Source organism: Wyeomyia smithii, chromosome 3 (genome assembly GCF_029784165.1).
Source record: "Wyeomyia smithii strain HCP4-BCI-WySm-NY-G18 chromosome 3, ASM2978416v1, whole genome shotgun sequence".
In the NCBI taxonomy this organism is placed as follows: Eukaryota; Metazoa; Arthropoda; class Insecta; order Diptera; family Culicidae; genus Wyeomyia; species Wyeomyia smithii.
Genome location: NC_073696.1, coordinates 60,084,750 through 60,112,325, shown reverse-complemented (window position 1 = coordinate 60,112,325; position 27,576 = coordinate 60,084,750).

Below are 27,576 nucleotides of genomic sequence, written 5' to 3'. Positions count from 1 at the left end.
TAGCATACGAGAATATGTGTCACCATCACCTGCAGGCTCATTTAGATTATGTGTAACAGAGGATTGCGTGCACCTTTCTTCTACCAACAAAAGACGTAAAGAGATAACTGCATCGTACAGATCTCCGGCATCGGTTCTAGTTCAGCAGCGTTTGTCAATCGCAAAGGCATTAAAATACCCGTATGCAGAACTGCAGATCGAGGTTCACGGATCCTAGTAACACCGTCATTACACCCACGCTTCGAGTTAGATGTGAACTGAAAGAGCTCTTATCAGGTTCCCTAGTGAGGATAACTGTGGGAACAACAATAGCATGCCTTATCGGAGAATTTCTCATATTCTCATTACGATGTGCGGAGCCGGTAAGTTAATTGCTTTGCATCATTATATGCGGCAGGTATTTGAAATCGTGTACGCACAGCGGTAAACGATAAAACACATGACAGAGCTTTGTCGTTATCGAAAAGAATGTAGAACTAGATAACATGAATTAATTAAAACTTGAGCCTTGATTAAAACAGTTTCATAGTTTTCTTTTTTACTAACAGTTTAATGTGATATTGTATATTCCAGTCGTGAGTGAAAAATTATTAGTCACAAAGGAAAAAATCAAGTATTTATAATTCATTTTATAAATCCGTTTCAAGTCGCAACTAAAATCCCAATTTCGATTCGAATTCTCAATTCAAAAAGGGCCGTCCACATTCCACGTAGACAACATAACAAGGGTAAGGGATATGCAAATGTCCACGCTTGTCCACGGTAGGGGCGAAGGACTAATGATAATCCACGTGGATACGATATTTTTTCCAAAAGAATGGAACACTCTCAGAAAACTATATAGGCCTGCAATAAAAATTCTTTATCTGTTCTACTTTTAAAGTCATGGTCAGTTAAATTCGCAACATGCCGAGCATATGTTAAGAACCTTCCGTGAATTTAAGATAAAATAAGGTATATTTATTTTTCGTTGCGTTTAACATCGTTAAGTGAGGTACTTTCGAGTTTTTTTCAGGCTAAACGATTTTTCACAAACTTTCAGTGGTGGGCACCATTCCGCTAATTCGCTAATTAGTGACGCTAAAATTCAGTTAGCGATTTAGCGATTTCGCTAATTTTTGAGCTGGTTAGCGAAACTGTTAGCGTCGCTAAAATTTTGGCCTTCGAAACGCTAATCGCTAATTCGCTAAATTTTGTAGAGAAGCGACAATAGAAATATTTATAAAAACTGTGAATTTCTGATGGCTTACGTAAATTGCTTCGAAAGATGAACATACTTTACTGCGACAGTTACTTTTGTGAGTTTTTTTACCCTAGAATGGAGTCCCGGTTATCGTACAAGCCACAGGAGCATTTTGAAGAACAAGCACAAGGTCTAGATTGAATTTTCGGCACACCAAGAACTTTGGTAAATTGCAATGCGGTTGAAATTGTGACAACTTTGGTTCCACTTTTTGGATTCAGATAATAATTGAATTTTTATGAAAACATTCCAAAGAGTGTCTATTTTCAATGCAAGCTAAATAACTTTTGTTATTCTTGTTTTTACAAAATCAAATATGTATACCGTTTCGTGAACCTCTTACTGTAAATGGCTTTAAAAAGTAATTGTTTTCGTTTGTTTAACCAAAACAGATCAAAGTGGTCCAAATCTAACAAAACACGAGCAATAAATATAGCGATATGACTATTTACCTACTAAAAAGTTAGCGATTAGCGATTAGCGAAAGTTCCGCTAATGTGGGTTTAGCGTTTAGCGATTATCGAGCTAAATTTTCCGGTTAGCGACTTAGCCATTAGCGTCGCTAAATTTTCGGTTAGCGGTGCCCACCACTGCAAACTTTATTTTAACTCTTTGAGGCACTTTAAACTAAGTTCAATTTGGATACAGTTTTGTCTCATCCATCTCTAGATCCCCTGTTAATTAAATTTGGAATCAAGTTTTGCTTTAAATTTGGAAAATCTATACCGAGCGTCTTAGCAGAATGATTTAAGAAATCAAAAGAAATAATTATCGGTTTCCGTTAGACTCTACTAAGAATTTGGGGAATAAATATTGAAATTCAGGGCGCGGACTTGTTTTATCCGCTGTTTCTAGAGATATTTTTCGTTCTTCTGTATTTTCCTTACCTAAGAAGCATTTGGCATGAATTAGCTCATGATCATATTAAATTTTTTTTTTGTCTAATGAAGCTTCTTAATCTCTATAAGAGTTATAAGCGTCAGCTGACTCTTCTGTGTGTGATGAGACATGGCTTTCAGTCGTATAAATAACGCTCTCACAGCAGTGTGTGTAGTCAGACATGAGCAATAGAATAAGTCGGCAGTGAAATACCTCCGCCCAGTAGTTAAATTAGTCAAAACACTTTGCCGGAGACAGGGGATTGCGGGTTCAAGTCCCGTCTGGATGCGGTATATTCATATATATATATATATATATATATATATATATATATATATATATATATATATATATATATATATATATATATATATATATATATATATATATATATATATATATATATAAATATATATATTTATATATATATATATATATATATATATATATATATATATATATATATATATATATATATATATATATATATATATATATATATATATATATATATATATATATATATATATATATATATATATATATATATATATATATATATATATATATATATATATATATATATATATATATATATATATATATATATATATATATATATATATATGTATATATATAAATATATTTCATATATCATATTTTCGGTTCGCCTTTTTTTCGCTTCCCCTGCTGCACACATTGCCTGCCTTAATGAGCTTGAATGTTGCCGGGTAAAAGTCGTTATTAAAAACAGAAATTAGTTCGAAATAAAAGAACCTTCTTAAGCCACTATTTCAAGCCTACAGAGACGTTTTTCAACTATTTTAAACTGAATTCACAATTCATCTTTTTGTATGCTCACTTCCTTCACACATCACTTTTTTATGCTTTATTCAACTTTTTTGAGACGATTTTAATTTTTTTGACGTTAATTTGGTATAAAATTTTTGAATTTTTGTAGTTTTCTACTTTTTCCTGACGTAAGTAAATTTTAGCTCAATTTTTCTGTGTTATTTGATTTTCCTGTTTTGGGGGTATTTTTTAAATTTTTTTCTTTCTTGAAGAATAGATTTTATTTTTCCAGCGTCTACCGAAGCTTCCTGCCATTTTGATTTTTTTTAACACTCCCACCCCCACTCCCATTCCCACTCCCATTCAAAAACCCACTCCCATTCCTACTCCCACTCCCATTTCCAATTTCACTACCACTCCCACTCCCATTCACACTCTCAATTTCACTTTCACTCCCACTCTCATTCACACTCCCACTTCCACTCCCACTCCTACTTTCAATCCCAACCCCAAACCGAACGCCATTCCCGGTTCAAATTCCAATCCTAATCCAAATCAAAATCCTAATCTCTATCTCTTAGAATCTTAACCCCAATCCCAATCCCAATTCCTATTCCAATGCTAATTCTAATTCCAATCCCCATCCCAATCCCCATCCCAATCCCACACCCAATCCCAAACCCAATCTCAATCCCGAACCCAATCCCAATCTCGAACCCAATCCTAATCCCAATCCCAATCCCAATCCCATTCCAAATTTCGATTTTATTCCAAGTTCCAACCCCAATCCCAATTTTGTAGCAAACCGGTTCTCTTCCGGGTTGTTAATTGAGTGACGGAGCCCTGTATACTATAGGGATCGAAATTCCACACTCGCATCCGAATCCCAATTCCATTCCCATTTTCAAGTCCAAGCCCAATTCCAATACAAATCATATTCTCTTTCCCATATCTAATTTAAATCTGACTTCTCCAAATTTTTATTCAAATACTGATACTAATCCTCTTAAAAAGTCCAATTTCAATTTCGATGCTAATTCTGATTAACACGATTTTGCCCTATAGCTTAAGCTGGAAAAATATTAAAGGTTATAGCTTTATAGCTTTATTACTGTGGATTTGAGTTTTCCAGGCAAGTGTGTTAAAAGTATGGCAAAAGCTCGACGGGTTCGTCGATTCTATGTTTGCTACCGGGAAATCTTCTTTTAAGTCTCTGAAGGCTTCACGCACTAAAATTCACATAGGTCGAAAATCGATACGTAAAAATTCTACATGACAAATTAGTTGATTTCATGCCTCAGAATTATATAGGGTAAATAACATATTTTAAGCATTTTCAGGAGCCACCTGTGTATTGAGAAGAAATACTCGAAATGTGTTGGATGAAATTAGAACATAAGTATAACCATTGAGGCGTCCCAGAATAATCGATGTTGAAAAAGTCAAGGTGCTCAGCCCTAAATAAAAAGATAATCTTATTTATAGCATTTTTGTAGAACATTCCAACTTTCTAAAAAATTGTTTTCAGGTTGCCCAAACGTGATTTATGAAAAATGACTTTTTTAAGCTACAAACCCACTCTTTTGCACTTTTTTCAATTCTGTTCGATTCTTAAATTTTTCCAAATATTTTTTATTTTTTTGGGGTTATTTCTGAATATTTTGCATGGTTCAAATAAGCATTGTTTTTAGTTTTTTGACTCCCAGAGCCCATTTAACATCACAGAAAAATTAATTTTTTCAACACTAATATCCATGTGTTCTCTATTTTTTTCACTGTCAGCACTTGTTTTCAGATTGTAAAACTGAGTTAGCAAACTTTACAAAAATCCATGAAAGTTCCCAATCAAGGGAAACTATTCCAATCACCCCGAACCTATTCTAAGCAGTTTGCATCTGTTTTGCAGGGATTTTCTTCAGCACCCGAAGTGGTGCCAGAATGGCTGCAATTTTGGTAGATTTTTTTCGATTGTTGTTTATTCAAAGATTTTTCTGTGTTGAACAGTATTTTATGTATTCGTAAGACAGCTAAGTAACCGGAGTGCTTGTTGTAGTTGTTGCAATTGTCGATAATGATCAAAATTCAGGTGTTTTGGGGTCGTTTCTTTCGACTGAATAAAATAGACGCCACTGCTTAAGCCGTTCCTTAACCTATAACTGCGAAAATTCTGAAATCCGCTTGGAAAATGCTTATTAAACAAATCTGCGTAAATTCCAAAATTGGTCTTAAAAACCACGTAAATTATTTTAATAGGTATAAGTAAATAGAGATGGTAAAGGAAAAATTTCAAGATAAATGTTGAGGCATTCCATGGAAAATAGGAAAAAAAAATATTTTTTGGCATGTCATTTCCGATTTTTCTGAAACTTTTCACAGTTCCTTTTTGATAAAGAAGTCATTTTATGATATCAGTTCTTCATGTAGACTCGCGACTGGTGACTGATAGATAATAATTTCTATATCAGAAAAACGACATGTTTGACAGAAATGGTGTCTACAGCAAAATTGTAGGTAATAAAATTGCGGTTCTAAACGAAATATATACACTGTAATAAACATTTTTTTATGTGCCAAATTTTCCAAAGTGTCACAAAATATTAAATATCTCGAACATCTTTTTTACACATTGAAGATGACAATATATAATACTATCTGTCAGAATTTGGTGATGGTAAAATGAAAAATGGTTGAAATCATCATTGTTGCGGCAGAACGTAATTTGTCGCAGTTCCCCAGCCAGCGATCTAATCCCATCATTGAAATGATCAGAAGAAACAGACAATAAAATTATTCTAGTCAGTTCACTCGCAGCCACCGCCGCTGGCGGCTGGTCATGCTACCGACAGCAGCTATTGTTTTACTTTATATCACCGTTCCGTTTGTGTGTTCGTTTGATGCTGTTGGTTTTAACAACGGGTCCTATCGTGCGCGATCAATCATTAATTTACGAAGTAGCGTGGACTGTCTCAGGCACAAGACTAACAGCGAAACCTGTCACAGCGCAATCTCTCAGCTTCCGGTTCCCTAAACCTGGATTTACTTGATATAAACACGTACTGTATAAATTAGTTACCGTTTGTGTTACGCATATTCAATTTCAACAGGGTCAGTATGAAAATGTTCGATTATGGTATAAAAACAGCGCGTTGGATTGGTATCGCGCTCTTAATGATAAATTTTCAACATTGTTATGCATAGCTAGAAAAAAAAACACTCAAAAAAGTTCAGAGTGAAAATGTCAAAATACTCAAATGTTCATAACTTGAACAAATTTTCTTTTACAGTGTATATATTTTTTCTTGAACCTCAATTCTGTTAACTAGAATTTTGCTGAAGACACCATTTCAGTCGTTTTTTCATACAGAATTTTTTATCTATCAGCCACCATTTTGAATAGGCCCTTTTGAAGCAGCAGTCGCGAGTCTACATGAAGAACTGATATCATAAAATGACTTTTTTTTAACAAAAAAGAACACCTGTGAATAGTTTCAGCGAAATCGGAAACGGTCGATCAGGATCGATGTTCGAAGTAGCATGGTATGACTCTATTAAAAACAAACATCAAATACATTATTTCGAATAATCGTGTGTAAAATTCCGGATAATATTGTCACCGGTTAATCGAGTTCGACTTGTTTCATGAGAAGCCTCAACCATGTCTGGATTTTAATGTTTCAAAACTGATGCTTTGATGAACTCGGAAACCTTTAAACCTTTCGGATTTTCGTTTTGTGGTATAAGGAATGATTAGCAATTTTATGAAATTGCACTCGGTAACACAAAGTTAACTTTTACAGCGAAAAACAATTATAACGAAGTGCTCTTTATTCCATGACTCAGAATTACTGGAGCTGTTCCTGCAGCCATTCACGAAATCAAAACTATTTAAAAACAAATGTAATATTGGTGAGATTTGGTAATCTAATCAAGCAGTGTTTCGAATAGCATATTGCATATTGCTGAAAACAGAGGATTAACTGCAACAGAGCATACAACACGAAACTTTAATCTTAAGACTCTAGCAGCGTTTAAACATTCAAAGCTTAAAGCTACTGCATGAACTAGTGTATTCTCGCTACAATCAGAAATCAACCCCTGCGGCTCACAGCAAATCGAAGTTTATTACTAACATAATTTCCACATCAGTTCATCCCTACGGAGGGTAAGTACCAACCAAATATTCATTGCACTGAATGAAAACCAAAAACAGTAATATATCACTTTTATTCGTGTCATGACACTGCATGTGGGTCAAATTGAAGGAAAAACTTCCCATGCGCAAACACAAAATGCAGGTTCGTAGTCAGGTTACCGTTGCCAGGAATAGAAGTTTGTTCTAAATATATCCACTTATTTTGATGAAAATCTGAAGTTATTTTAGCTTCTGTGAACGTTTTCGCATCAACTGTGATCGTGTGACTGTCTCCTAACTCAGCCACATTCGGAAATATCACAGCCTGCAGCATAGAAACGACAGCAACCGGGTGTTGTACTGCTATCCACCGGAGATGTCTCTCACCAGTAAGTGAGACCATTAATTTGCTACGAAGCATCAACTAATAGAGATTTATTGCTTTTGTTCGGCCTAAGTTGGTGGGTTTGCAGACAAATTTGTTTTGCATGCACACTCCAGCAATGATTATTTTTTTTGCTGTTGTTTATCCGTTGTTCATGTATATATCTAGGATTGTAAAGACAAAGTTTGGCAGTTGTGTCAAAGACACGACCACATGTTTGACATGTGACTAGATATTTTTGCTACTATCACTCCAACATATACATTAATGTACCTGTGGTTGTATAAAGCTCGTTGCCAAACAATAACAGAAACCGAATAAAGTTTCTCAATGAAAGAGGAATCATTATTACAGTTTAGCGCTTTGAAGGACTGATTTTTGGAGAAGCAAACACTTTTGCTAACTAACATATTAACGGTTAAAATCGCCAATCCGCTAATTACAAATGAGTGTGATTTATTAGCTATTTAGTGGAATCTTATAATATGCACAATTTAATTGGCCTATTATCAAAGTCTGAACCCTAACAAACTAAAAATTTCGTGAGGCTCGAGCGAAAATGACCACTCTTAGTCCTCCGTCACATGATTAAGCACTTGACATCAATCACACATATTGTGACCCATGTGAATCGATAGTAGGGAAATTTAGCACACAATTTCCGATCCATCCAATATCCAAGGCTCATTAATTATCCGCCACGGTTTGATTGTATTGAATTATAAGCCAACAAGCAATCACTGGGAAATTTGCATCGCATTTAGCATCACTCACCGCTGTCAGCGTTGTTGTTGTGCAACTTCCCTCAAAGTTGCACAGTTTTGAATTCAGCGTTCGGATTATGGTCACGAACACACACAATAAATACCCATAAAGCCCGCCAGGTATTGGCTTAATTTAGTAACGATGCAATCAGCTGGAGCCAAACAGAATTGCATTAACAGCAAAGGATTTCTGTTCATGTCAAATAATGAGTAGGAAACAATTTTGAAATATGCGATCCATAATTATAAAACAAAAACATAGAACTGTATTGTTGAAGGCTAACAATCGAAAACTAGGACCGAAATTGCCACGACGTTGAAATGTTAAGCTTTTATTTGAGGTTCATGTTTTTGATATTAGTTTTTATCGGAAGACTAGTTCAAAATTGGGCTTCATCAAATATTGATGGCTATCACTATTTGAAAGCAGAACTCGCCTCAGAAATCTCAGCAACTCTTCCACGCTGAGAACATCCTTATGATGCCAACCACGGACAGCATTTTGGGTCATTTCCGGACGCATCGAAATGGAACCGTACAAACAGCCAGTCCGAACTTTATCAACTAGCAAAATGGGGGAAATATTGAGAATGTGATTCCTGTGTTTGGTACCATCCCAGAGTTAGTCCTCACAGCAACTGGCGCATGAGTGTCTCTAAAAGTCAATCGCAGTTTTCCGGAATGGCATGTGTGAACTTTAGTTTGTCACCCCTGAAACTGCACCGGATGGAGGACTGCTGCTGCAGTGCTCGCAGTTACCGTTATACGAAACTGGCAAACATAGATTAGTTTTTACTTTGCCTTCCTGAATCGGCAGATAAGGACAGAAATGGGATCGTTCGGGTGATTTCAATTGTTGTGTGATTATACTAACGACACTTCGTTCACTAACGACAACGATCATAGTCGGGGTTCGTTGCTTCGTTGCCAACGTGCGGAATTGTTTACCGATTCAATTATGACGTTCAGCTGGAGGACAAACATCCGAATCGGAATCTGAACGAGGATCTGAGTCGATATTTTCGATTCTCGCGTGCGGTTATTGGCCAAATGTAGGACCAAATAGCGAATTGAACTTAATATTGCCAGGCTGTTCTATTGATTGTTAAAGAATTAGCAAAGAGTAGCGAAAATTGAGAAGCGCATGAAGGTTAAGTTAATTTCGAACATATTATTCTAAACAGTTTTTAAGTTGGTTTTCACGTTATTGAAGCTTTTAAACGAGTGGTGCGTAAATTTGTTCGGTTATTAGGGTTTTCAAAATCTTCCCAGTAACTGGCGTACTACAGAATTTTCCATTATCGCTTATTTTCCGTGATCACGCCACCCCACAAGCATCGACACCTATGTCGGCGTTGGGATTCGAACCCAGGTGTCGGGCGTGGATGGCGCAGACGTTATCAACCACGCTAGGCCCCCGCCTACTATTGAAATTGTTTTCTATCATGTTAACAGCAACTCGAAATCTAACTGTTATTTTGTCTTATATATTTTTCGAAAGCGTTATCACCTTTTTTGGATAGTTTAGGATCTTTTCGGACCATTTTCAAATTATTTCACGGTTAAACTTTTATGTATCCTTTTTGCTATGTATATTTATTTTTTGTTTTTGTTTCCTAATATAGGCCTTTTTTGTTTGCCATTAAAGCGGTTCCCGATTTTAGTAATCAAACAAAATCAAATTCAAATTCAGCCATTATGAATAATTTTTTTACCACGTTTTTAGGGTTATGGAAATGTTTTTCTATCATCCTGATATAAAATGAATTCAAAATGTCAATCAGTCAATTACTAACGTAACATATTCGAAGAATTATAGTTCCGAAACATTTGCAACCCTAGGATTTTCGGTGGATGAAAATCTGAAAAGTGACTGTTTTTTTTATTTTCCTATAGAAAGTAGACACTTTAACTAAGAAAAACTCAAAATATCGGGTGTCCAGCAGGTAGGGGTACTGGGGGTAAGCCCGGCACTGAGGGTAAGTCCGTCACCCCTAGGATATTACTACAAAACGCTAATTAACTGTGTTTTGGAAAATGTGAAGAGTTGGTATTTAATATTTTAGACATTTTAAGATACATCGAAGCCACCGTGGAACGTCAAACATCAAAATAATAGACAAAACACACGCTACTGCAGCTGATGCGTAGACGGATGTAAATTTTCGTAAGTGGAACTTAAGCTTTTATTCATTTGAAAAGATTAAAATAATTTTTCGTTGCTCTAAAATTTATTGCCTGTATTGTTAGTAATCACAGGAATTCGATCTGAGGTAAATTGAAGCGATAAATTTGTAGAAATACTCTTTTTTAATAATGTGTGTTGTCGAGGTAACATCGTCACCCAGTGAGTGGGGTAAGCTCGACATGGTCTGAGGCTAGTTGGATGTTACTGACACATATTGCTCATTTATTACCGATGTCTCGCTGCTAAATAAATTAATTAATCGACTTAGAACCATGCACACAAGCTCTTCTGTGATTTATGAATGATTCCAAAGGGGTATTAGAGGTGTCAAATGTACACAATCAAGTCACAAAACTGACCACTTTCCCGGTGGTATTTGGAATATACTCCAGTGTGGTCAATGTGATACTAGCTTCAATGAAACTAGTTAATAATATGATTTAAAGTGCCACATGATAGGCTTGCCGAGTATAAATATTCTTTCATTGCTCATACATAATGTTCACTGGGACTTGTTCCGGCAATCTACCCAGAACCAGCTAACCGATAACAACCAAATTCAACAGTAACATACAGAAATGTGAGATCTCTTATTTGGCGGTTTCCGAATTCAAATTGGTTCAGTTCATTCGAGTAAATTTATCTTAGTTTATCTTAGTTTGAAAATTTCACTATTCCTTGTAAAATAACAGTTTGAAAGTATTGAAAGCTTTCATATCTTGTAGAAAACGATCTTGGCAATGATTCTGTGAAAGAAATATAACAATATTTGCCATCAAGTCCTACAAAAGAATCATTTTCCTTAGGGGGCCGGGCTTACCCCCAGTACCCCTACATGAGATATCGAGAAATAATAAAAAAGTGGCAAAACATATTTTTTGTTCAAGAAAGAATGAATTTTTAAAAAACTTTTTCTTTAAACAGAATAATTTATACGTACCATACTCTTATAAACGTTATTGGTAAGGCTTTCCGAAAAGAAAATGTAATTAAGTGGCTTTATAGGTTTCATTAAGTATAAAATAAATAGTTGGAGAGGTTGTTTCGGAGACACGACCGCTAGGGTTACGTAGAATTGCCACACCCTGTCTTTTGTCTATATATTTCTTGCAATAGAGCTATTTTTTAATTGACTTGAAGTCTTTCGAAAATAATGTTGAAGGTTGCTGGAGCACATTCGTTGCAAGAAAACAGTGTGGGTAGAATTCAGTCCTGCTCGATGAAAATGTTATGTTTAATTTCAAATTTTAATTAGAGGCAAAAACTCATTTTTACTGCTTCACCAGAAATGAGCATGTTCAATTCATTGCCATTGCGGATTACCAACTACAGATAACGCAGGGTGATTCTCGTTTTGTTATCTAATGCAGCGTTTACCGTCAATTCGATCATTTTCGCAGCAAGGCATTCCATTGCAGCCGCCAGATACTTCAGCAACAATATACATAATTACGCAGCAAATGATGAACTCGACTTACTGGGAATATAGACTCAACATGAGATGAACGGGACTTTTTCTTTCCCTTGATTTTGCCTCTTTCGCAACAACCAGATATTATAAAAACCAGTGCGGTTGTCTCAAACACCTACGGAGAGCACTAGCGTAAAAACCAGGCAGTGCGGCGTAGTTGATGGAATGACGGAATGTGAAACAAGGGATGGACTGCGTTGCACTCTGTTGTAGTCATACAGACGAACGTTGTGTGCAAAGTATATTATTTTTTTCGTCAACTGTATAAAACATATCGTTAAAATGGCACCGAAGTCGCCGAATATGAGACACAGATTGGACCGCCAGTTTCATGTAACGACACAACTCGGGAAAATCGTTTGATAACACAGTGCAACAGTTTTTTTGCCTTGGCTTCTATGTATGATTTTTTGGTGTGGTTTGATGCAAAAATAAATTTCCCCGAGTTTGGACCCATTTCACCTAAAAGGGCAACAGTGACGCCATTTTGAATTGTTGAGAAAACGGAAATTTTCAATGTTTTTTCGACGCCATTTTGTTTTAAAGCCAGATAACAAAATTCAAATAGTTTGTCCACATATTAACATCTTCTTACCCATCTTTAAAAAAAAAACAGATTGTAAATCGGACAAAACTTGAGCTCAAAACGGTAAAATAGTAACAAATGATTTAACGTAACTTGTTTCGATCATAACAAGTAAAAATTAGAGAAGTGTTGAAAAATTAATGAAAATGTTTTTGTCCGCATGCTTGTATAGCAATATCCCATAGGTAGCGCTTTAGTTGTGCATAGCGCAGCATATTTGATCGCCCGTGTGTTGCCCGCGATTGACCAGAATCAGCTGACATTGCACAAAGAACCGTCAAAATGGTGTCTAGAAGTAGCAAACCATTTTCAGTGTACAATTCCTAGTTATCTTTCTTTTCACTGGTCAATAACGTAGCTGGCCACGCCCAATGCAGATCAATAGAGGCAGGGATATCGGGAGTGTTAGTTCAATACTTGTTGCTACTAGAAACCGAGGAATCCTCTGCATCATTCACTAGTATCAAAGGAAGGTATTAGTGTTATTGGAGAGGAATTGATCTGGATCCATCGAGGTTGATAGTGCGATGTTTTCTGCACAAATTCACGCCCGATATGGTTACTTCTCGGTCTCTGGGCAACCGGCCACCAGGAGACGATGTAAATAAAACCGCGCCGATCGCTGCATACAGGAAAATCGAAATTTCTAGTTACGTTCGGCAACCTACAAATCGTAAAAATTTGTATCACACCAAACAATATAATCCCGATATTTTTTGCGAATAATTAGGATATTTTGTCGCGATTATTTTAATTTTTTTTTGTCGCGAATAATTAATTTATTATGATATTTATCGAACGAACGAAACCTACTCTGAATCGCAACGTGCTGGAATAGAACCAACGGGCGGGCAGTCTTCAAATTAATGATTTGGTACACCTCGAAAGTCACAACACACCGAAAATCCTTAGATGAGCAAAGCTCATCAAGGCCGAGAACGCGTTTGCAAGGGAGCATTCTGCGCGACCGCTCTATTTCCTCTTACCGACGCATACGGACAGGGACACGGTGTTTCGCGCCGATTATTTTTTACTTCTCGAATAATTAAACTGAGATACCTACTGAGTACAAAAACTGGCAAAGTTTCATGCATTCATAGCACGAAAATTTCTAAAAATGCAAATATGCATATCGAACAAAACAGAGTTCTGAGTTGTGATACAAAATGCCAAAACAATCTCAATAAAAATTTAGTTGCCATGTCGGCTGACGAGATTTCAACATAATTAAATAAAAATTGTCTATGTGTTTCAACATTTGTTCAAAAGCTGCAAAAATCAGAAAACAAGAGCATAAAACTGAACAAAACGTCCGTAATCGTCCGGTCAGAACACAAATGATAAACTTCGAAACGGCTAACTAGCAGCGCAGGCAGGATGTTTAATGTATCGACGTCAGTCCAAGATGCAACGCAAGAAAATTAAACATCGAACATAACTCATAAAGTCGATCATGCTCCTGCTCACGCCCTTTACACACACTGCAAGCGATCACGTACGCAAGAGAACTTCAAAAACGACCTGTTAAAAGCTTCAGAAAAAATATAACACTCTCTCCATCCCTGTTCGAATCGGATGAAAAAAAAAAAGGTTGCGTGCATTTGCATGCAAAAAGCATCTTAAGAGTGAAAAAACGCGAGCTGTATGATTTAGGAATTAATAGTATACAGGATCTTTATCGGAAATTTGTTGAATATCAATTGAAGAGATATTTTGAAGAGAAATTAAAAAAAAAACAGCAACAATATAACTAAAGTTATGCAAGACTCTTCAAGCTCTTCATACAGCTATGAAAAGTTGGCCATAAAAATACTGTTCACGAAAGATCAGATGGGAAAAAAATAATAAAGGGAGGATTTTTAGTGGAGAAACGTAGACCACTACGGACGGAACCGTAGATTTTGTGCATCCCATTTATGCTGAAGATTTTGCAGCAAATAGGTTAAAAAGGTTATCGCTCCGAATACAAAGATATGCACCACTTTTCACTGTTTGAAATCTTCAGAGATTGTAACATATTAAAAATTTTAACGTATAAAACGCAAAAAAAAATAATATTCGAAAAACACATGGAAATTGTCAGTTATGTTATGCTAAAATAAAAGGGATGAATTCATATTATTCTAATTCACGACATATCAATAGTTGTTATTGTGCTGCTTTCTGCAGCTGAAAACATGGCTAAAAACATGACTCGAAATAAGTTATTACAACAAAATTGCAGCGCAACCATTCACCGTATAAAGTCATCCAAACAATATAGATATTATAATTTATTTATCTAATGATGCTCATATGATGGGAGATTAATTAAAAAAATAAAATGAATGATAAAATACAATAAGATGTATTAGAGCATGTAAAACAGATCTCGGTAGACTGCCTTCCATAGCTGAAATTGTCGAATTTTTAAAGTAGAACACGCAAAAAATATTAAAAATGGATTCGAAAAACATATGGCAACCATTCACTGAGTGCCTCTACTGTTTGCCCCTCTATCCGAAGGTAGATGGCGCTCAAAATCTCTTTAATCAGCCCATGACACAAACCCAAAACCGATCCTTTTTCGATCTGTTTTCAATCTTTCTGAAGTGCGACTTAAAAACAAACAAAACACAACACAACAAATAAAAATGCTACTTATCTGTTTCACGATATATGGCACATTTCTTCACTTTCCCGGGTAGCAGTGGAACCTAAACTTAACACTTTAACCAATCACACTAATTCTTTTCGTGAAGAAACAACTTTTTTACTAAAATTATACGAAGAGCAAAATCGCGCACATCATCCAGTTGGCCTTGTTGCCAGTCCTCTCTATTCCATAGCGCTTTAGTTGTACAGAATAACTGTTTGCAAAATTAATTGTAGGGAACCTTCAACACTGGTCAACACAGGTTTAGCTCTAATGCCTAAACTGTAAAAAAATAAAGATTATAACTATTTAACCATCTCTGGAAATTTTGGTAGGCACCCATAGCCGTCGTCAAAATGCGTCAAAGTTCCCACCCATTCTAACGCGAACGTTAACCGTGCGCCTCCTTTCAATGTTGAATCGATGGAGATGTCTAGTTAAAAACTACACAGCGTTCGAGGTAACGAGTTTTGGTGGAAATTTATTAACTTCTTTCTACAACAATGTTAGATTTACAGAGCCGGTTATTTTTATGTTATCACAAACTAGAAAGACCAAAATTTTCTATCCTTCGTTGCTTTGTAGATTGACTTAAAGATTATTCTACAATTATGTAGCTCCCTGAATTTTCAGCAACTTTGTAGAGAAAAGCTTTCTTCATCTTTTAAAACAACCGATTCAGAGCTACTTTTTGGCACTTAAATTATAATAAGGTGACAATTGAACTGTTTTCTCCATGATGATTTTTTATTACGAAACTTTGAATCAATGTAGTTGTTTAACGGTGCTCGGTAATAATTCGTTTAGAGAGTGGGGTTTTAGCGTAGTTGGTAACGTCTTCGCCAACCACGCTGGTGACCCAAGTTTGAATCCCACCGCCATCACAGGTGTCTCGATGGTTGTGGGGTGGCGTGATCCACTCAAAACCAACCCGACTGGTTCAGATTCAGTTTTAGCAGACACCGAGCGATTTTCTGAGGCGAAAAATCTCTGGGATCACGCCTTCCATCGCATAAGGAAGTAGAGCCGTTGGCGCCGGTCCGTTAATCAACGGGTCGTAAATTAGGGTCCTGGGTGGAGTCACCTCCTCGGGCGTTGGTTATTAGCACAACAAACAGTGGCGGAGCTAGACCGACGGAAAAAAGGGAGAATAATAAAAAAATCGATAAACAGACAGATTCACAGGGAGGTGACTAGAATGGCTCTAGAAGGATGTTTATATAATTTTGATTCATACGAAGCGAATTTATCAAGCGGATCGTCGCACTCGGGACTTTATGTTTATTATTGGGTTTTCCTGCTGATAAGCTTACAGGTGACTTAGAGCACTGTAACTTAAGGCAAGTGGCAGACTTGATGTAAGCAAGATACTGCCCTACTCACGAACAGGCTAATGGCCGTGTTCTAGCGTTTCAACTGTTTCTGTTTGGAAGGAATCCGGTAGAAGACCGTCTCTTCTCCGGGTTCTTATCACATCATCTAATGCGACAGCACGCGGGAGGAGTGCGCAGTGGTTCAAAGGTTATAATTGAAAAAAAAAAATCAATTTCAATAATTTTCAAAATATTTATGTTCTAAAGATTTGAAAAAACTTGGTTAGATATATGCAATCTGAGAACTTAAATTGATTAATTTCTTGAGGGTACCCGTTTTCAATTTATTCAGTAAACCTGTACTGACCAGTGTTATGTTTACATTCACAGAGTATGTAAGAAAGTTTTTCTCTATAATATTACTATCGAGCTCTAGATCCATATTTCCCACTAAGCTCGTATCCTAGTACGATGTACTTAGCGTCGCCATTGATTCAACAGTAAATGGAGGCGCACCATTAATGTTCGCGTTGGAGTGGGTGAAGGCTTTTGTCACGTAACTGAAATAGCTAGGGGCACCAAAACTCACAGGAATGAGTAAATAGCTATAATCTTTCTTTTCTTTTTCCAGTTTGAGCTTCAGGGCCGCACTCGTGGATTTCTTATTGTGGTTTAGTAAAGTAGCTCTATATCGGTTATTAGACAATTTTTTTTTCTATAGAGTTACGCAAAATAGACGGGACTACATTTGTAGGTTACATTGTAAAACATGGTTTAACTCTATCTGTAAAGATAAGTAAGTTATATGCCAAAATTCATAGAAAATTTGGATCATTCTAATTAGAGGTTACAGAAAAATGTGCGCTCCATCATACGTTGCAACTTTGTAGAAGAAAGTTTTTCTCTAGAATATTACTATCGAGCTCTAGATCCTAATTTCTTCCTAAGCTTGTTCCCTAGAAGGCTATCGAAAAACGCATGCTTAGCGTGGAACTTTCGTCCCGTAACTGAAATAGCTATGGGCACCAAAATTCACAATCTTTCATTTTTTCTGGTTTGAGCTTTAAGGCAAAACCTGTGTTGATCAGTGTTCGCATGCACGGAGATTTATTTTAATTGGTTGAATAATCCGAAGAACGGAGATAACTTTCGAATGATTCATCTAACCTTTTTGCTGTCAAATAATGACATGAGGCAATCATGAACCCGTTTATGATATTTCCCAGAGTTCTCTGCCAAATGGCAGAATTTTGAGATATTCTTACTTACTTAACCTCTTCTGGTTCTGGAAAGCATTTTTCGACTATTGTTGGATTAATATAGAATCTATATTTTACCCGTCCATTTTTGACTTCTGTGAGCGTTTTTCAACGTATTCAACCACTTTTGTATTGTTGCTGTTATTTTAACTATGACGCGGTATATGTTGTTTTGGTTTTTTCATACAACTGGAAACATTTTCCTTGACCCTTTGAGATTTCTCTCTTCTAGCTTAGACATTCTACAAGACGTATATTTTCGGTCTTTATAAGTCATTTTAAGCCATTTTTCGACACGTTAGCGTTCAGCAAGGATTCAAAGTTTATTTTTCAGTTTTCCTTGCATTACAAGCTTAAATCAAAGAAATCACTATCTAACTTCTCAACCAATTAGGGAACAATTCGATATCATTTTGTTGATTGATTTACTACTGCTAGAGCCACCATGTGAACAAATGTTCTTCTTTAACCCACTAGTTTCAGAACCGTTAGAGCAATTTGAAATCAATTTTTTAGGTAGTGGTCAAAAATTGAACATTTTTTCGACAGTTTTAGACAATTTTTCATTTTTATTTGGACCGTTTTTGGCTTTAGGAAAGCGAAGCGGGTAGATTTCTGATTCAACTCTTATTAAATTTTGAAGTGTTTATCAAGTGTTTATCAGCTTTTCATCAGTTCAAATTTGGTGTAGATTTTATATTCAGGTTTTCCGCTTATAATAATTCATTTGCCAATTTGAGCCAATACGGGAACTGTTTCTTATTCAGAGCAGTTCCATAAAAAATGTCAAAAAATGGTTGCATTATTTAGGTAATCTTCTGTAGTTTTTATTAAAAAAATAGATTTTTAAAAAATGAGCTTTTCGAGATAAAAGAAATTATTTTCTTTTTGACTTTTTTCCAAAAAATAATTAATTTTTTAGAGTGTATATTTTTTTCGGCACGGCAAAATTATTATCTACAACTTTCCCAAAGACGTCACACCGATCAAACAAACAGTTTTGGCACTAAAAATATTTGTAATCACCAATACCCTTCAAAATGGCATTTTTCAATAGCTTCTCAGAAATACGTCGTGTTCCAAAAAATTAAACCAAAAGCACAAAATGGCATCTTCTGCCTAAAGAAACGTCAATGCAAAGTTTCAGTTAAATCGAAAATGATCTATTGCATTTGTTGCCCGTTTTTTGTGGAATTACTCTTCAGCCTTAACTCGACTTTCAGTGCGTGCGATATGAATGATGTTGCGTCTCCATTAAAATGCAAATAATGTAGGCGGATAGTCGCTAGATGATGTGCAGCTGCACAAAGAAAATCAGAAATCTAGATGTTGTTAAGGTGTATCATTTTCTAACAAAATATATACTTCCGAGGCAGTGATGCGTTCGTCGGCTGCGATAAGAAGCTCAGCTGACAATATGGAATGGGTATTCCATTAACCTTACGATGTTCCAGATGTTATCGCGACAGCTTCGCCGTTCTCAGCTGTTTGTAATCCAGCCGGCTAATCAAGTTGCATACGTTCAAAGCAAACACGCCACAACGAGTCATCACTTCCAGCTCGGCTCACACGGATCCGTAGACAGCACGTGGCGCCTCCCTTTATCGCTTTTGTATTTCCCGTGTAGGATAACATTCATTGTTCCCGATATGTGCCGGCATGACACTCGTATAAGCAAGATTTAATGCCACCATCTTTCATCGTAACTAAGCAGCTGCCTTTGTTTCACCTGGAGTCTGGTATTTCAACGGGGACGCTTGGACCAGCTGCATGCAGGGCCAGCGATTCGAACTCTCAGCCATGCAAAGATGTTCCGCGAGCTAGCCGTCTAAAACCCCATCTTTTGCAAGCAAGTCAACGCTTCCCTCTGGTTAGTTAGTAAAATATTCATGCAATCATGTAGACGTATAGCAAGCGAGCGACCAGGAGGACCACCAGCTGGCCACTCGCGGTAGCACTCGTAGATTCGAATCGTGCAGAGCAGCTTTTTTTCGCGTCAACTACTTGAATAATTAATTTGCGCAAATTAGCCGCGCTGCCGTTTGTTCTCCTGGAAGAGGCGGTGTGGCGGTGAGACTGGAAATGTAGTCGCTCAGTTTTGTGCTTCATTTTGCTCTACTGTACTGGTTGGAACTCGGAACGAGTGCAGCCGTTTGCTTCCTGTTGATTTCTCTCGGAGTATGTTGGCTTTTACAAGCTTACCTTGTTGATTCGCACTACATTGCAATTAGGTGTATTTGCATTTTTATTTTGAATTCTATTTTTGGTCTCACGGAATTCTTGTTTTATTATTTTGTTATATGAAATACGAGTTTTTTAAACAAAATTTTATTATTTCGTTAAGCAAACAAAGCAACGAATATGTTTTTTTTTTCCAATCAGTGAAATTTTCCGATTGAAGGAATATTTTTTACTTCGCGCTTTAATGATGAATGGAATGTATGGGCATACTGCGTACCGCAGTGAGCTTTTGCTGTCAGTGCGCGAACAAATACTTTCATATCGAAATGGCGGTTCAGTGATTCACCATACCCAGGCCCAAATGTACGTGCTCTGGACAAACCATTAATCGCACCCGTTCTTCCCATAATAGTCTGTTTACGATTCACGAAACCAAATCCTCTGCTGAGTGGTTAAATTATCTCATCACCAAACAATGTAATGAAAAATAGTAAATAAATAAATTGCACGGTAAATGTGGTCTCTGTGGTTCGGAGCTCGAAGCACGCGTGATGCGTTTTGTGGGGTGCTAAAATGAGTGATACGCATCGTTCGGTACCGAAACTGACAGTTATGATACAATTTACGTAACATGGCACTGCTGAGCTCAGTTGTAGATATTAATCGGCACCACTTTCGAAGCGTCAGCAGGTGAGCAATAATCAAAGAGGGGTAAACCAATTTTTAGTGGGCCGAAAAGGTCATGAAGGGTGGAATAAAAATGTCAATCGGCTGATGGAAGTGACGCTAAAATTAAGTGGTTTTATTATTGACTGACAGTTTCGGTGACAATATGGGTGCACGGGATGACTGACCTTTATGTTGTAATTCTCTGCTAGTGATTTTTGATTGTTCGTTTTTATGTTTAAAATTGATTTCCGTGCGAATTCTGGTTCTGATTACTCTTGCCAATGAGAACATAAAGGTTGTTTATCAAGAACAGCTGAAGTTAGTGAACTATTATTCATATTAAATTTGGGTTCATACCAAACTAAGAATATATTGTCATCATTTTAACCATTTGAAATTTTCTAGACGTCCAGCAACCAAGGCTAAGCATTGTGGATTACAGTTTCGTTTATTTTATTTTTCGCTTCAACTTCCTGCGTCGGTTGCCATACATAAACTTTCCGATGGCTAAAGCAAATTCAATTAAATTTTCCCAAATCCCAAAAGTAGGACCCGTACGAATCATGAGCTTCCGTAGGTACACAATGTGAAAATGTGTACGTAAGCTTCTCCGTCCTCCCCACTTGGCAACCGGAAAGTTCTTTACGGTTTTTCTCGATCGGTGCTCCACCGCTGGAAAACCGGAAGATGAGCGGTCGGGTTAATTATTCTGGCATTTTCTAATACCGGCAGTATGGCTGCTGGTGCATCGAGAGTAGTACTGTTCCGAGTGGTGCCCCGATCCGATCAGGCAAGGCCATTGCTGGTCTCGGAGGAGCAACTTTCCAGGCAGTGCATTGATTGGAACGGAGATAAATTGTAGCCGTTTAAGAGCTTCTGGGCCCGAAGGGAAATTTCTGAACAGAAAGTTTTGATGTTTGTCGTAAATTTTTAGTTAGATCGGTATCCGTAAGCAGTGCTCATTTAATATGCAAGGGGGATTGATTTTTGATGCCTACTGCTGCCATGCACAGAGACACGCCATGTGTGCTAAACGGTTCTTCGATTTACAGCGTAGGCGAGTTGGTACTGAAATTAGCAGTAGTGATTGAGGCGTGTATTGTGATGGCAGTTGATGGCTGGGAAACATTGAAATTTGTTTTTATTGTTTAACTTTTTTGTATTATCCGAAAAGGCAGAGCGAATAAAGAAAATATGCTTCGCTACGACGAGAAAGTGGAATATCTATACCTTTAACAATTCTTTTAAATATTTTGCCAGATAAGACACCGGAGAGACCATTAATCGTAATAAAACTTAACGTTCACCAACGTTTTGCTCTATTGCTTTACGTGGATTGTTATTCTTTATGAAGTAACACAACAATGCCTTCATATAATTTAAATTCGATTCCAACCCTCACCCATTCTTAGCCTGTATGCTGCGGCAGCTTGCAAACAATCAACCGCACTTGCCGGAGGGCAGTGGCAGCTCACTGCATTGTGCCAAAATGGCGAAATAAATCCACTCAACCTCGAAAAGATTGGTGTAGCAAAAGGTGCGCAAATAAATCTTCTCAGTTGACACATCCGGGACCAGGTCAAAGCTTAAACCCAAACGGACCTCCAGCAAGCTCGTTTTAATTAAAAGGAGGTGGAAAACGAATTACTTCCGACGCGTTCGATTGGACGGCAAGGTCCACATCATCACCCTCCACTTTGACCACTTCCCGGATAGCCGTAAGCTTTTCGGGCAGCGAAAACAGGTTGAGTGCAATTGAAATGAAATTCTCACACCGCCTGGTCTCGAGCAGGTAGCGGGCGTTGTTGAACGCTGTTGATGGTGCCACGAGAAAGTCAAAAGTTGTCAAGAGAGAAAATGGTTGTTTGTTGAGGTCACCACGATGATGGCTGCTGTGTCGCGTCGAGATGTGCATAGTCATCTCGTTGCTTGTTGTGTATTTTATGGGCGAACAATTTGTTGCGGCAGAAAATAAAATAGCTTCTAAATCTCATTATTTGCGAAACATTTTCTGTTTGCGTTGCCAGTTACAAGATGTTACCTAATTATCTTTGTTGGCGAGATTAAAGGATGAATTTTTTTATTGCCTTTCATTGCATCACTTCGTGTTGTGGTTTATGGTTATCAAATTCCTCCCACTGGCAAACCCAGACATTGTACGAAGGTTTGTACATTACGTATCACAATGCGCACCACCCTGGATACACTAGTGGTTCTCATTGTACCGAGACGTTTCAAGTGGTTGGATCGCAGAGCTGAGTTAAATACAATTAACTGATGAGTCGGTTGTAAAAAAGTCAAGACTGCAGTGCGCTTCGTCACCGGAGTAAACAAACGTAGCTTCCGTTGTTGAAGCACTTTTTTATTTAACGTTTTTAAAAGGTTTTCAAACAATTATTATCCGTTGTTTAACTAACGCTTGTGATATGTTTTGACAATATCAGAATGCTCGACGAACATTTCTCAAATTAATTACATCTATTTTGATCACATTATAGTCCATTCACTGGCCTGGAATCTGTGGTTTGACTGAGAAACCGGACATTGAGACAGCGTGAACAGTACCCGTGAGAGGAAGAAGTTAAAACGGTAAGGAGCAGACTGTGACTGTTACTGTGACCGGAATACGAGAAAGAGGATGCCGCCGCAGGTACGAAAGAATCCCAAGACGAATAAAATTAATGAAAAAGGTAGAAGACCATGCCACGCTCGGAATTAAAGTTTTAAACATTTTGATTAAACAACCTGTACCCAATCCGCTTTCTGTGCCGCCTAGAAACCCATCTGAAAATTAAACGGAAAGCCCGCAAATTTTAACCTCTGCCTTAATGAGCTGAAGTTCGTGCGATGATTTCATCTTAAATAGAACAAGGCAGGCCTTGTTAACATTTTTACCGTGAGATAGCGTTAGATGCTCATTGATAATTCAGACATAAGTAATATTTTCGACATTCCTGTAAATATTTATACTTGAGACATTTCAGACATTTTTGACATTATTGCCATATTCGTTGGTTTGGACATTTGTTACATTTATACCCACTCGGACGGAACTAATGTTGGTTTGGTTCATTTTCGTGAGCCATTCTAAATGAACGGCTTGCCTATCCCTAACACTGCTTCAACGACAACAGCTTTCTGAAAAAAAATCCGCCTATACCAGTACAAATCACCATGAAGATACTAGAACCAGTTGATATTTTACAAGTGTTTTGATTTACAGCCGCCCAAAACATTGAAAATACGCTAGGGCAACAATTGTGTTATGATCAACACACATCCGTTACCCAGTTTTGAATCTTAATCGAAAGTTGCGCTAATTTCGCACAATATTAATGCAGTTTCACACCATCCAACGTTTGCATGTACATTTTCGAAAGGTGGCGGAGAATGAAACTAGGAGAGTGATACAGGAGTAGTTATAACCCCCCAGACACGTACTCAGCATGTTTCGGACCTACTAAAACCCCTACAGTCTCCAGCTCTAATCTGCTCGGTACGACGGTTAAGTATTATACGTCGGCGAGTGCCTTTTGTGCTTGACGTACCCTCTTTACTCTTATAATCTCCAAGCTAACTACCTGGATACAGGTAATTATTTACCACTGGCGTGTTGATGGTTGACTCGGCACACACGTTGCAGCTCCAGGAGAATCTGAGAAGCGGCTACACAAACCGCGCTCCAGGTGTCTAGGTCTTCACATATCTTCCGGAATAAGTTGTCCAAAGTAGTCTCTAGCCCGCTCACTACCACTTCATTCCACTCTTCGCACGCGCGAAACGAGAACATACGAAGATCTCTTCCGCATCAACGCATTCGGACACATGAAAGACCCCGCATATCCGAACCTATGTAAAAACCGCCTGAAGCAGCCATAGCCCGGCAGAATCCGTGTCAGGTGTAGGTTCACTTCTCCATGGCGCCTCCCGACTCATCCGGATATCTCCGGGATAAGTCAGTGCATCCATCAACCTTCGCGGCATGCGACTATTTCCTTCCCGTACCTCGTATGCCCCTTGTGTCACGTTGATCAAAACACGCTACATCCTCATCCTCAATGGCAATGCTGATTGCTATCATGCCGGACAAGACGCAGATTGCGTCGTACGAAACTGTACACATGAGCTTGCAGGTACTTTCTAGTTTACCACGGTAACTGTTAGCACTTAGAGCTCTGGACCAAACTGGTTCACTATACCTAAGTATGAACGAAACCAAGTTGGCAAGACGTTCTCGCTTGCTGCCGTACACAGCTGAGCTATTCGACAACCGTTGAGACATTGACATAGTTGACGTGGCTCTTGAACGTAAGTTTGTCGTAGACCATAACCCCCAAGAGCTTCAGAGATTGTATTGAGGTGATGGTGCAGTCTCCGACTCTGACTCCGCCTGTTGCTCCGATTTACGGTTGTTCACAATCGTGTCCTCCGTTTATGATGCGCTATCTCCAGTTTCCTGAAGCGCATCCAGTCTCCGACCTTGCGTATACAGTGCACGGCCGTCAACTCGACCTCTTCGCAATCGCCGACGACCCCCTTTAGGGAACTCTAGCTTTAACACTCCTTCGTACACGACATTTCACAACACCGGGCTTGGGATGGAACTTTGCGAAACTCCTGCGGTGATTGGGACGCACTTCTGACCCTCCTCCGTGTTGTGAACAAGTACTCGATTCTGGACGAAATTTTCCAGATTTTTATACAGCGACACCGGTACCTGGACCTTCCTGAGCGCGAGCGCTATGGAGTCCCAACTAGTTCATTCTTCATGTCAAGCGTGACGATTGCGCAATAGCGCATTCCCCTTCTTTTGAACTGGAGTGCTTCCTCCGCCCGCGGTGTCCGGCTCTCGACAGTAAGACCAATCTCTGCCGCTTCCACCTCTCCGGGAAGTGGCAGTCATCCAGGCACCTCTGCATGACTACCCGGAACAGCTCAAGGGCCGTTTTTACCCTCAGCCTGATTGCCAGGTTAGCGATTTCATCCAGTCCCGGTGCCTTGCTCACCTCTAAGGAGTTGGCGATTACAATAAGTTCCTCATGTGTAACCATTGCCTTCTCCTCAACTGTAACACGACACTTGTCGTTCGCGGATTGGAAGTCCGGCAGGTTGACCGACCATCCCTGGTCTTAGTCTGAGACACTGGAATGTCAAACATGAGACTGGACAGCCGAAGGCTAAGGATTCGGCTCGTGGCGTGGAAAAAGTTCCTCGATAATATGCTTTAGCATTGCTGGTGATCGCTTCGCAGGCGCCAACAGGCCTTTGATCTTTGTTATTACGATCCTGTAGAAGTTATCCTACGAATTTGTATTGGCACTCGTGCATAGCCTATCAAAACGAGCTCCCCTCGAGATCTCTTTTAATTACCTCTTCAAATACTTCGGTTTCAAAATGTGATGTCTTCCACCTGCAGATGGTTTGGGTGTTAGTTATTCCCGTCACTTAGGGCCTAACGTTGTGATTTACACTATAGCGAACCGAGTGCTGGCCGATATTGGTGTAGCCATCGTCTACCCGCCAGTTCGTGATCAGTCCTGGGCTGGAGAACGTCACTCTGATGAACGACTCCGCACGATTTCTGCTGCATGTACAATTGCTCCCAATGTTGGCCAGATCTAGGTTGAGCTTTGCGAAAGCCTCCAAAGAGATCTGGTTCCTAGAACGACTTCCTAACTCAACAGCCTAAGCGTTGAAATCGCCCGCCAGGTTCACGGAGGCTCACCTTCAGTTGCGTCACCCTGACGCCCATGGCTTAGTAACCGGTTTACCGGCTGGGTGCCTTGAGCCTCTCATAAATTGCTTAGCGTTCCGTTTTTCAGAGCATACCTGGCATTCGGAAGGCTCACCCTGCAGATTAGAAAATTTTGGGAATTCAACCTCCCGACTTACCATATATTTGTAGATTTCAAGGCGGTGTACGACTTATTCAAGGAAACTGCGCCTTGGCACTTGATATTAGAACATGTTTCCCCGACGGAACTGATGAAGATCGTGTCGCTTCTGTGACGTTGGATGAACTTTCTTTTCAACGTTGCCTTGGTGCAGTACGAAGAGCAAACGTGGAGCGAAACGGTACCATTATTAATAAATCATGCATGCGGATGGCATCGATGACATCGATGATGACATCGATATAATTGGAATAAGCCGTAGAACTGTGTAGGAGGCCTTCGAACCTTTTGGGCGAGACGCAATGAAGTTGGAGCTCATATTCAACTCTATCAAAAAAGAGTACATGGTAACAGGCAGAGAACGTGGAAGTGCTATAGTTTAGTCAGACAAGATCGATAGGTTGCACACCGCCATTTGCGTCTGATGATGGTCAAAGAGTAGTAGGCCAATACGCATTACTCGAAATAAAGCTTTTTTATTTAATTTTCACCGTTAATAGCCAATAAAACGATAAAGTAGTGCTAGAGGTGTTGGTGCTGACGTGGACATAGACGATGAAGTCTTTAAAACGGTTGAGACATTCATATACTTTGGTACTTATACCAGGAATGTTACGGATGTGATTTTTTAGACACCTGCAGACGCGGATGCGTAGAAGTTATTCAAGTGAGGAGTGCGGAGTGCAGAAGTTATTCAAGTGAGCAGTCAATACACCAAAAAAATTTTTCTTCAAAATTTTATAAAGCGACATTTTTTCTCAATATCCACATGGTATGATGCGGATGCGGATGCGAATGCGAATGTCAATTTTCATTTGGATGTTCCGCGTTTATGGATGCGGATGCGGACATCCTTAACATCCCTAACTTATACGATGGTGATGACGTGAACCGTGAAATAAACGACGAGTCGCAGCTGCAAATAGAACTTTCTACTGATTTCTCAGCCTGCTGAAATCCCGTAGCCAGCAGATTCGCAAAAAACTGGTGCTTTATAGAACACTCTTCGTCTCGGTTGTTCCCCGATCGACAAGTGCTCGGTGTTTTTGAGCGTAAGGTTCTGCGTTTAATACTTGGCGACCAGTTGAAAGATGGATAACGATGAAAGTGCATGAATTACGAGCTGTACCAAGTGTACAAATATGCTGGAATAATAAAGGTGATAAAACGTGCAGGTTCCAGCTG